At 37.2% G+C, this 12,753-nt stretch overlaps 1 protein-coding gene across 1 annotated transcript in view; it reads right to left on the reverse strand.

Moving 5' to 3' along the window:
* LOC113514821 (sex peptide receptor) overlaps positions 1-12,753 on the reverse strand; it is a 386,799-nt gene that overhangs the window by 318,109 nt on the left and 55,937 nt on the right. The window contains exon 3 of the mRNA XM_052891839.1: positions 4,312-4,359. The gene's annotated coding sequence lies outside the window, so the exon portion shown is untranslated. The remainder of the gene's footprint in view (positions 1-4,311; positions 4,360-12,753) is intronic.

The raw sequence follows: 12,753 nt of genomic DNA on the forward strand, positions 1-12,753 counted from the left end.
CTAGTCATTCCATGTTTAGATGATTAAAAGCAGGAACCCCTACTTTTTCTTGAAGCGTACTAAATACAAAACAGGAACTATTGTCAGTGTTGCCAGGTATTTTTTTTTTCAAGTTTGAGTAAAAAATATTTTCTTTGTGTAATTTTTTTGCCACATTTGAAGTCAGATTTTTTTGTAAAACAATCCTAAATTATGATATTGTTAAACCGTATAGCAATATATAAATTCAATAGAATACACCGATGAATGTACCATCATGAAGAGTAAGAAGTAAGTTTACAACTCACTTCTTACGTTTTTTTAAGGTAGCAACATACAAATATAGTGGGTTTTTGTAGTAGATATTAATGAAATGGTAACCCTGCCTGTGCTATAGGTATGCACTGGCGGGGCACCAGTGAGGGATGACAAGTGAGGATGAAAATAGGTCAGTTGGCCCATTATGATGAATTTAACAATAAATCAATCACGATAATTTCCAGAAGGAATCGCGTGGAGGTTGATAGTGTATATTGCTAGCAATAGGATTGTTAATTCCTATTACTAACAACTCCTTCTCCCCCTTTTATATAATGGTTGCCTAGTAAAAAAAAGTAGGCAGTGAAAACCGACACAATTTTGTGACAAGATGATGAAAAGTGATCGAAATCGTATGAATATTGATTAATTTATATATTTTTTTTTGATGGGTGAAAATGGTATGGTATCCCCGCCTGCGCTAATGGGATACGCTGGCGGGGCACCAGTGAAGGGTGATTGATGAGGATGAAAACAGGCAAGTTAGCCCATCATGATGAATTCATCTGGAATTAGTGTGTGATAGTTTCCAAGGGGAACCGCGAGGAGGTCGACCTGGTTGGATATATTGCTAGCAATGCAATTCTGTCTCCATCACTAACAATACCTTTCCCCCCTAATCCATTTATATTTGTATAAAAAATGGAAAATCGAAATATGGCAACCCTGACCTTTGTATTCGTATAAACGAAACAGGAATGCGAACTCGGCAGCATTATGCAGGGTGGTGGGGAAAATGCCCCGTTTGTATGTAAGGACACACAGAAATATGCGTTCGCATAATGGAAGAATCAGAGCTATAAGGCCTGAAAGGATGACGGCACTTACTCGTTTAATTAGAGAAACGCTTTGTGGAAATTAGATAGAAGAAATAAAATTGTTCCCTTTAATGTATACTAAATGACATCGAAGTATTTATTGTTTGCAAATTAGAAGCTACATTATCAATGAATAACATAATCTGTATATTACTTAAAAAAGAATAGATTGCAATAAAGTAACCCAGAGTATCAATTTTTTGCCCATCAAAGCATGAATACATCATATCAGCTATATTGCTGAACATAGGCCTCCCACATAAAGGGGGTTTTGTCAGTAGTTGTCGCATTTGGCAGACGAATTGGCAACCGCTATTAGCCTTTTGTTAAGTTTTAAGAGAGTCGTTACTGCCCATCACTCGACCATTAAATAATACCATTAAAGTTTCATTTAATCGGAAGTTTGAATGAAAGTGACAAAACAGTATAATTAAAATAGGTTTGTAGGAAATTTTAGTTTTTTTTTTTTTTAATAAAGAAGTGAAAGTTAACATTCAGAAGAAAGTCGATTAAAACATAATGTCTTACGGTTGGTAGCAGTGTGCCGTTTTATTATGCGTCACCGCAAGTCATGCTTTCGAATCACCGCATGTCAATGCTGCCAACTGAATTTGAATTGAGTGCCTAAATACAATTTCCAGATCACATATTGCGGCAACCGTCACGAAGGGAACGTGTGTGGACACGTCCACTTGCGAATGTTGCCAGGTATGCGTCAATTTAAATAAAAAAAAATGTTGGTATAAAATCTATGCAACTATATTATTTTTAAAGATCATGTTTATTTTTATTCAATATCTATATAAATACGGGAGATTAATGAACTGTGTTTTTTTGTTCCGACATTTGTTTCGACTTCATCTGGAAGTCTTCTTTAGGGAGCGTTTAGCGCTTTGCGTCAGCGTCTATGCAACCAATTCTATAAATTTGAAAATTTTACTCTAATATATTTATATCAGCCAAAGGTTTATTTATAATACACATCCATATTGATATTCTTTTTGAACAGAATTCGTCTGATTCAATTCGCCTAATTTTCTGTGCAACTATTTTAGACGAGTACGTCTCCAATTTACAACGAACCGATTTTCTCTATTCATTTGTAATTAATAGGCTTTACAAATAGTGTTGCCAAACAAAAAAAAATACATACCAAGATTGTTTGCTGTGTTAAATGCAGAAAAACAGGTATCTACAAAGTCTTACCGGAGGATCTTTGTACAAAATTTATCAGCTTGTGTCTGCACCTCTGTCCTGCTTATGTGTCTGAGGTTAAGCAGCACTATGTACGTCGTCATCATCATATCAGACATTAACTGTCCACTGTTGAACATAGGTGTCACCTGGTGCGGCCAGTATTTGCCACCCTTAGCAGGCGGATTGCCAATCGCAGTTAGGCAGAGTGATGTTTTAAGAGAGATGCGTCTGTCCATCCCTCGAAGTTTAAACTACTTTAATCACCTCTTACAACACCCACGAGAAAAAGGGGATGACCTATTCTATGCGGGGACCACGCAACAACTATGTACTATGTACATACACGACTGTATTTTTTTTGATGGGTGAAAATGGTATGACAACCCCACCTGCGCTAACGGAATACGCTGGCGGAGCACCAGTGAAGGGTGATCGATGAGAATGAAAACAGGCCAGTTAGCCCATCATGATGAATTTATCAGGAATTAACCATGATCGACCTGAGGAATTAAACATGGTTGGGTATATTGCCAGCAGTGGGATTCTCAGTCTCCATTACTAACAATCCCTTTCCCCCCAAAGTTACACGGCTATATTCATATTATCAGTTTAAAGGGTGGGATCGTCATCATTATATTAGCTTTTAACTGTCCACTGCTGAAGATAAGCCTCTCCCTTGGGGGGGTTTGCCCGTAATTGCTACGCTTGCCAGGCGTATTGGCAACCGCAAATAGGCTTTAGAGATGTTCTAAGAAATATACTGCTGCCCAACCCTCCCTTAGTCGGGGGGAAAGAGATTGTTAGTAATGGAGACTGTGAATCCCATAGCTAACAATATACCCAACCAGGTCGACCTCCTCGCGGTTCCACCTGGAAACTATCAAGATTAATTCGTGATGAATTCATTATGATGGGCTAACTGGCCTGTTTTCATTCTCATCGATCACCTTTCACTGGTGCTCCGCCAGCGTATCCCGTTAGCGCAGGCGATTACCATTCCATTTTCACCCATCAAAAAAATATACCCTCCCTTAGTCACCTCTTTCGACACCCACGGGAAAGGAAGGAGTGGCTTATTCTATGCCGGGACCACACGGAAATGCGTGGGATATCTCTGGGAAATTACGGTATAGATCATTATGGTTCTTGACTAGGACCACCGACCTGCTTTCATCCTCATACACTACATATACTTTCTGTTTTTACCCAATGGTTAACTGGTAGAGAATGCCATATGGCATTAAGCTCGCCATTTGTACAAAAAAATATTGTGCAATAAAGAATAAATAAATAAATAAATATACATATATACCTTTCACTGGTGCCTCGCCAGCTTGTCTTTAGCGTAGATTACCATACCGTTATTCCTTAAAATAATTACGTTCCGAAACCACAATATTTTGGTAATGGCAACTCATATTTATAGGCGACGGTAACCACTTGTTTACCACTGTAAGTTGTAATAAAAAACAACCTTCAAGCAATATAATTAGGTTCTTAATTTAAATATTGAGATAATAATAGCGCAAGCTAATTCATTACACATCGAGTTGACATTTAAGAAATAGCTATTTTGATGTAAAAGTCCGCTTGGAAAGGACTTTTTAAATTATCTACGTAGTTGAAATGAAGGCCTCATTCGTTAGCTTTGAGTTCGGTATATTTTTAAGCTTTGACATAATATTAGAGACGCGAAACGCGCGCCGAAATAAAAAAATAAATTGCGGCTTCTCGGTGTGGGTGCATTGGTTTTAAAAGAAAAAAATAAATAAAAAATAAAAAGTAATCCGCAGCCTCTGACGACGGTTGCTATTGCGGATCACTGAGTTGGCGATCGCATTACTAACGGTAGCGGAAATAAACGAAATAGTTCTAATCATTTAATCAATCAATCACTCAACCAATCAACCAATCAATCAATCAATCACTCAGTTACTCAATCAACTAACTTTAATTATAACACACGTATCCATATAAAAGGTACAAACTGTATACTCGCCTTTTATAGCGTTGTGATTGTGGTAACAAACTTGTAGACTCTCTGGTTCTGAAACAATAGAAACAAGACGTTTATGATAAGCATCTTAAATAAAAAAAAATATATAAACATGCTAATAAAAAAAAAGATGTCTACTCTATGCCGTGTAGTCCCGCCATATAATAGGCTACCCCCTCCTTTTGGGAGGAGAAGGCATTGTTAGTGAAGAGGACTACCAGTCCCATTGCTAACAATATACCCTGTCAGGTCGACTTCCACGTGGTCCCACTGGAAACCATCGTGTCAAATTCCAGGAATATTTATCGCGGTGGGCTAACTGACCTGCTTTTTCATTCTCACCTATTATTGCTCGATCAGGTCGACCTCCACATAGTTCCCTCTGGAAACCATTGTGAACAATTCTTGTTGAATTCGTCGCGATGGACTAACTGACCTGCTTCATCCTCACCTATCACCTGGTGCCCAGCCGGTGTATACCGATAGCGCGGGTGGGGTTACCATTCCATTATCATCCATAAAAAAAGGCTCCAATGAAAGATGATAGATGAATATGGAAGCAGATCAGTTGGCCCATGATGATTTATTTACCGGGCATCAACCACGATAGTTTACTGGTACAAAACAATTTAGAAATAAGCATTAATTTTATAAAACCTCAACACAATTTTGTATAAAACACGAACAAATCCTTTGAACCGAAAATAAACCATAACATTAAACAAACAACCTCCTTGTATATATTGGAAATTATAATTAATACTCATCCCATTAATAATTGAAGCGGTTCATATAATTAACGTAGAATTTGTGTGTATACTTTCCTAATATGTATACGGTATACTAGCATTTGCTCGCGACTTTGAACGCGTGCATTTAATTTGTTTTTTATACTACTATGGTAGACATCTTTATCCCTTTCAGACCTGAACGATACGGGCGTGAGTTGTAACTTTAAAAAATTCTAAAACCGCGCGCAATTCATTTCAACATGATAGTGTGATTCTAAACCAGCCAATGGGGGGAAAGGGATTGTTAGCAATAGTGTTTGACAGCCCCATTGCTAGCAATATACCCTATTAGGTCGACCTCCACGTGGTTCCCCCTGGAAACCATTGTGAATAATTCTAGTGGAATTCGTCACGATGGGCTAACTGACCTGCTTCATCTTCACCTATTATCCTTCACTGGTGCCCCGCCGGTGTATACCGATAGCGCGGGTGGGGTTACCATTACATTATCACCCACTAAAATAAAAATAAAACAGTCAATAAGAAATCATTTTAGCGGTTAGGTGGTGCAGTAGTCTCGTGCGTGCCGGCAAGATGGCTTGGCTCCAAAATACGAAAATACATTTAATCTGAAAGAAAAAGTATCTTGGGTCTGAAAGGGTTATAGCAGTCTCTGGGGAAGGCCTATGTCCAACAGTGGATGTATAATGGCTAAAATGAGGATGGTGATGATAGTGGCAAACAAGCATGCGGCCTGTCTAATGGTAAACGGAGTTGCCGCAGCATATTGATACCTGTAACAGTAGGCATGTCACGCGCGTTACTGACCCTTAAGAGACATTAATACGCCCTTTTTTAAGAACCCCAAGCTGTAGTCACTAAAGAAAGGATCAGCAGGTAGATCATTCCACAACCTGAATGTTCGTGGGAGGAAGCTCCTCTGAAACCGCACTGTACGTGACCATTCTAGTTGTAAGGTATGAGGATAGATTCCCTGCTGATGGCGAGCGGTACGATGGTAAAAGTTGGTGAAATATGTCGCGGAAAAGGGAACACTTTTAGATAGCATAAAACATAAGATAAAACATTCATCAAATTTCAAGTTAGCTTCTTTTTTTATACAACTTAGAATGGCAAACAAACTGACGGCCTACCTGATGGAAAGTGGTAACCATCGCCTATAAACATGAGCAGTACCAGAACAGAGTATACAGTTTCGCCCATGATACCCTCCATGCGTTGCCATTCCTGAGGACTCGGGTGTTATTCCTCTGTACCCAGTAAATTCACGCCATATCCCACCTTTCAAACCGAAACACAGCCATGCAAACACAACTGCTTCACGGTTGAAACACGAATGGGACAGAGGTACCCAAGCAATCGAGTTTCATATAATCGAAATTAACACAGAAGCTAGCTAGAGTTAGCAACAACTTTAATACTCTTTCTAGAGCTCATAATATCGATCTATTTTCGAAAATAACAGCGAGAGACCAACTGAGTAAGCAATTTTTTGATTCATAGTCAATTTGAATAACTGTCGTATGGATATGAAGGCCATATTTTTTCATTCCTCTTGTTCGTTCGAATTTTTTATTTGTTAACTCCTATTTTTGTTGATTTTTTTTATACCACTGAGGTGGCAAACAAGCATACGGGCCACCTGATGGTAAACGGTTACCGTAACCTATGAACGCCTGCAATAGCGGAGGTATTACGCGCGCGTTGCCGACCCTGAAGAAACCTCTTTACCCCCCTTTTGAAGAACCCCATGTTGTAGTCTCTTGGGAAAACCTCGGCAGGGAGCTCATTCCATGACCTTTGTGTACAGCGCCTTTTATCTATACTGTTGCTACTTGTGAAAACCTATTAGTGGCTTAGTTTGTATCTTAAACTGTACCTATTTGCTCTAGTGTAGCCCTGGTTTTTTCTGTGAATAAATAAATAAATAAAACGACATTAAATTATGGGTATATCTCATACTATTGAATTACTCTATCTATTGATGTAACTCCATGTAAACCGCATTAAAATCCGTCGTGTAGTTTCAAAGATCTAAGCGTACAGACAGCGGGGGGAAAGGGATTGTTAGTAATGGGGTCAAATAGCCCTATTACTAGCAATATACCCTGTCAGATCGACCTCTACGTGGTTCCCCCTGGAAACCATCGTGACTAATTCTAGTTTAATTTGTCAGGATGGGCTAACTGACCTACTTTCATCTTCATCTGTCATCTCACACTGGTGCCCCGCCAGTGTATACCGATAGCGCAGGCGGGGTTACCATACCATTATTACCCATTAAAAAAAAAGCGTACAGACAGCGGGAAGGGACATTGTTTTATACTACATATGTAGAGACGTACATATATAAATTATTATTTCAATATGGAATTGAGATAAGTATCTACGGGTAATTATTACGAAGCAACGTATTTCCGCACGAGTAGACACATGTTTATTGTATCTACCATTAAACAAAATATACATTACATTATTTGGGGAAACAGCAAAATTCCAATAACCAACGATCGGGGGAAGGGTGTTTTTAGGAATGGGGACACCAGTCCCCATTGCTGAGAATGTACACTGGGTAGATATCCACGCGGTACTTTAAGATACTATCGCGATTTGTTTCTAATGAACTCGCTGATTGACACAACTGGCCCGACTTCATACTCATTGTTCATCCTCCACTGGTGCTTCGTCATTGTATACCAGTAACATAGAGTCCCATTGTTAGCAATATGTCAGGCCGATCTGCTCGTAGTCCTCTCGGGAAACCATCATGCTTAATTCCAGGTGAATTCAGGACGAAAAGATAACTGGCCTTTTTTTTAATCCTCACCCACCATCCCTCACTGGTGTTCTGTCAGGGCATACCAATACCACAAGTTGGGTTCATTATTATCATATCAGCCGTTAACTATCCACTGCTGAACACATGCATCCCCATCCCATAAGGAGTTTTGCCAGTAATTGTCACGCTTAGCAAAAATATTTATCCGTGCGAAGCCGGGACGGGCCACTAGTTAAGTATAATGCAATTGAAGCTGCCATTTTCCGTTGCCGAGCAAAATACTAACTTGTTGCGCTATTCCACGTTCTAAATTCAAATATTTTCGTAATATGTCCACGAAATATCTCATCGTTCATCCGAGTATTTTATTCGATTATTTGAAAAAGGAGCATGGTACATTCCTTTTTCAAATAATGTTCTTTAACATCAAAATATTTATTAGGCACATTCTTTTCATTCATAAACGAAAAAATGAAAACGGAATGAGATGACGCAGTTTATTACTTTCACAAGCTTTTATTTGTTCTTGTAATGTGTTTGTTCACCATACACATGTCTGTCTAGGTCAAATCTTGCAAGATGAATTAGAAAAAGAACCTCCCCGTCGATTTTGTGGTGTAATTTTGTATACATTTTTAGTAATTGTTACAATACAATATGCAGTACTCAATATTGTAATATATTTTCAAAATGGCCGTCGCCGCAAGATGGCGGACGAACCCTTTTAATGTGGATATTAAATGAAACAGCTTGAAGATTAGGTAACGATAAAATAAATGCCATCATTTTAAGACTTGCAGCCACAAAATGGCGGATTACTATATATTTATCTTAGATTATATAGATAGAGTGTCTCCATACAAATTCTTCGAGAAAAGTGCGTGATAGTACAAATTTACGTCATAAATAGTTATGAGTGTTTCCATTATAACTTCTATATTTATTTTGTTTTATAATATTTACATCTTTTTAATACGTCAATACTCAATTTATTTATTCAATAATTAAAAATAGATATGTCAAGGTGTGGTCGTAAGTATATGGAACATGGATAAAAAAGAGTCAGCTAATTTGACAATTAGCGGACATGAAGTTAAGCCGTTTTTGAGAATCGATGTTCTATCTATATAAGCTAAGATGTTTATGTAACTTTTTTTATATACAACTTAGAATGGCAAACAAGCTTACGGCCCACCTGATCGAAAATGGTAACCGTCGCCTATAGACATGAGCAGTGCCATGGACATAACAGAGTATACTGTTTCGCCCATGATACCCCCCATGCGTTGCCATTCCTGAGGACTCAGGTGTTATTACTCTGTACCCTGTAAATTCACGCCAATTCACTTCAAACCGAAACACAGCCATGCAAACACAACTGCTTCACGGTAGAAACACGAATGGGACAGAGGTACTCAAGCAAACGACTTTTGTACTTTGTTTTTGTACAGATATTTTTTCACTTAAATAAAATCTATTAAGTAATATCTCAAGTCTTTTGAAGCTTACTGTCCTATTTAGTTTATTTCACTTCGTTGGCTGTGAGTTTTTAATGGCTTAAACTAATCTCGTCGGCCTTTTACTCGCCTTGTTTATAAAGGAAACAGTTTTTATCCTTCCGTCTATTCATGTTTTTAATTAAATTCGCTGTGACGTCATTCTGTGGAAAAAATTTAACTAGTATAGTATTGTATTATAATAATAATAATAAACTCTTTATTGCGCACAGTAGAGATATATACAAGGAGTATTTATACAGAATGTGCATAAACAAAAGGCGACCTTATCGCTTAAAGCAATCTCTTACTTATTATATTATTTATATGCTTTAGCTTTCATCATCATCATCATCATCATCATCAACCATCAATTGTCCACTGTTTAACATAGGTCTCATCTCATAGACTGCCATGAGGAACGGTCCCAAGTAACCTGCGTCCATCAACTTTTTGACATTGACATTTGAAGTCATCGCTCCATCTAGTGGGGAAGTCGTCATACATTGTGTTTGCCCATACGGGGTGGCCACTCTAGAACCTTTCTTCCCCATCAGTTGTTGGTTCGAGCTATGTAGATTTAAATTTGCCTCGAACTAAATTCTATTATCTAACTTGCATAGTTGTGTTTCGGTTTGAAGGGTGGGATATGGCGTGAATTTACTGGGTACAGAGGAATAACACCTAAGTCCTCAGAAATGGCAACGCATGGGGGTATCATGGGTGAAACAGTATACTCTGTTATGTCGATGGTACTGCTCATGTCTATAGGCGACGGTTACCACTTTCCATCAGGTGGGCCGTCAGCTTGTTTGCCATTGTAGGTTGTATAAAAAAAAAACTAATTATAAATGCGAAAGTTTATAAGGATGAATAGATGAATGTTTGTTACTTTTTCACACAAAAACTACTGTACGAATCAGAATAAAATTTGGTACAAGGCTGGATTACATACTAACTTAGCACATAGGATACTTTATGTATTAAATCACGCGGGCGAAACCGCAGGATATAGCTAGTAAAATATTTATTAAAAAGGAAACCTGGACTAGTCAATTATATCTGAGGGAGGAGTCATGAGACTCCAGAACCAGAATGCATACATGAGACAAATTATGAAAAAGGAGGATGCAAGAGATACATCTCTTGCATCCTATCCTAACATGAATGTAAGGTGTGGTCAACCTCCATGTGGTCCTCCCTGGAAAACATCGTGCTGAATTCTAGGTGCATTCATCACAATGGGCAAACGACCTGCCTTTTCATTCTCACTTATCATTCTTCACTGATGCTCCGCCAGTGTTTAGTTTATTAGCACGTTAGCGTTAGCACAGGCGGAGCTACCATTTCATTATCATCTATTAAAAAAAACATGAATGTAAGGATAAAAATCTTTGTCACTATTTTTTTTATACAACTTAAAATGGCAAACAAGCTGACGGTCCACCTGATGGAAAGTGATAACCGTCGCCTATAGACATGAGCAGTACCACTAAGGGTGTCACGTACGCACTGCTGACTCTGACAAAACCCCTAATATACCCTTTTTAAGGAACTCCATACAATCTACAACAAAAAATAACGATTTCAATCCACTTCAATCAATTTCAATCGTAAATATAATGAATTGTTAATCAACAAGATATTTTGTAGACAGAGGGAGACTTTGTACAAGAGTCGCCTGCATATGTACCTCTGTCCTATTCGTATTTCTGTCGCGAAACAGTTGTGATTGCGTCATATTATTATATTAGGAAAGAAAATTCGACAATAAATATCTAAAATTTAAGGCACACCACTACGAAGTATTAGTTTCTTGTGCCAGCTTCTTAATTTTTAAAGTTGGCAACCCTACCTCACTTTAGAGACCAAGTTCGCTAAAAATAAAGAACTTAAAACTTATCCCGGCAAGATTTCTCTTTCGACAAACTTTGTGGAAGACATCGATACAAGCTGGTGGTTTGAGAACTTACAATAAAAATTTTATAAAAAGAAAATAAACAGTTTACACCGCTGGAAAACAGCGATTTCAATTGTGGAAACACAAATAAACGACGAGAAACTTCGTAGATATTCTAAATTCAAATATTTTCAAGTTAATTTAAAATATTCCAATTTGGAACGCGATGCTGTGTTCGCGTGTAGATGCTTCATAAAATACTAGATTTTGCTTCAATTATCACAAAATTAATATGGAACTAAAAAAGGTAGAAGGGAGATGGATTTAATTGATAAAAGAATAAAAAATTTATGAGTTTCAATAAAAAAAATAGACTCAAAACATACATTAGTAGATTTTATATCTGTCTGTCTGTATGTTTATTTCAACATCATGCAAACACTACTAAACCAAATTGTATACGGTTTTTTTTTTAATTCTAACTTAAAATCAGTTGTATGTTATACCTCTAAATGCCATCTAATTTATTTATTTTCTTATGCCATGATTTTCATAATTGATGCGTTTGAAATCACAGGTAAAGGCTAGTCTACTGTTATAAAAATGAAAGGTTATGAGGCTATATGTGTTTATGATAGATAGGTGTTTGTTACTCTTTCACGCAAATACTTCTGAATGGAATAGTTAATATTATGTAATATTCTATTTTTATATATAATACTAACGGCTCGGTACGTGCTTCGCTACGTATAAAATGAAATAATAAAAAATTTTTAAAAGTATATTAAAATTTAAAAATATAAACACAAAGCAATAATTATCGCTGACAATTTGCTTTAATCGAAGCACGCCCAAAATGAAATGACCGCATGAATGACATAACAACACGCTTGTACTGTCAACACTGAAAAAAGTTTCAATTTGACAGCACAATCCCCATCTTCAAAAATTTTGAATTTGACACAAAAATCCCCATTAACAAAATGATCCGCCATTTATTGAATTCATTTGTTACAAAAAATGTGATAAATGAAGAACCGCTCGACCGATTTTGTGCAAACTTCACATAAACCATCTACTAAATAGTCCGAACAAAGCCTAAACATTAGGTTTGGATAGGTGAGCCCGTTCTTGAGTTATAAAATTACAACGAAAAGTGGCATTAATTTTTATATATATAGATACGTATGTATATACTAAATTACACGGGCGAAGCCGCGGGATATAATTAACTTATATACTTAGATTATACTTATAAATAACTAGTCACATATAATCTTACGGTTTAGAACATACGAGTATTCGCCATCCCGTTAGGTTCAATATATTCATGAATAAAAGAAACCCTAATAGCAACCAAATCCCGCATCTGAGTCCTGACAATACCTACTCACTAGGGGTGGAGTATTATAGCATAATATATAGTTACAATATCTAAATATTGGTCCAGTAACGGATATATTAAATATTGATTATCAAATATACATATAATGTCAACATAAAGAACCTGATTGAAAT

This window comes from Galleria mellonella, unplaced genomic scaffold (genome assembly GCF_026898425.1).
Source record: "Galleria mellonella isolate WM207_F2 unplaced genomic scaffold, CSIRO_AGI_GalMel_v1 utg146, whole genome shotgun sequence".
In the NCBI taxonomy this organism is placed as follows: Eukaryota; Metazoa; Arthropoda; class Insecta; order Lepidoptera; family Pyralidae; genus Galleria; species Galleria mellonella.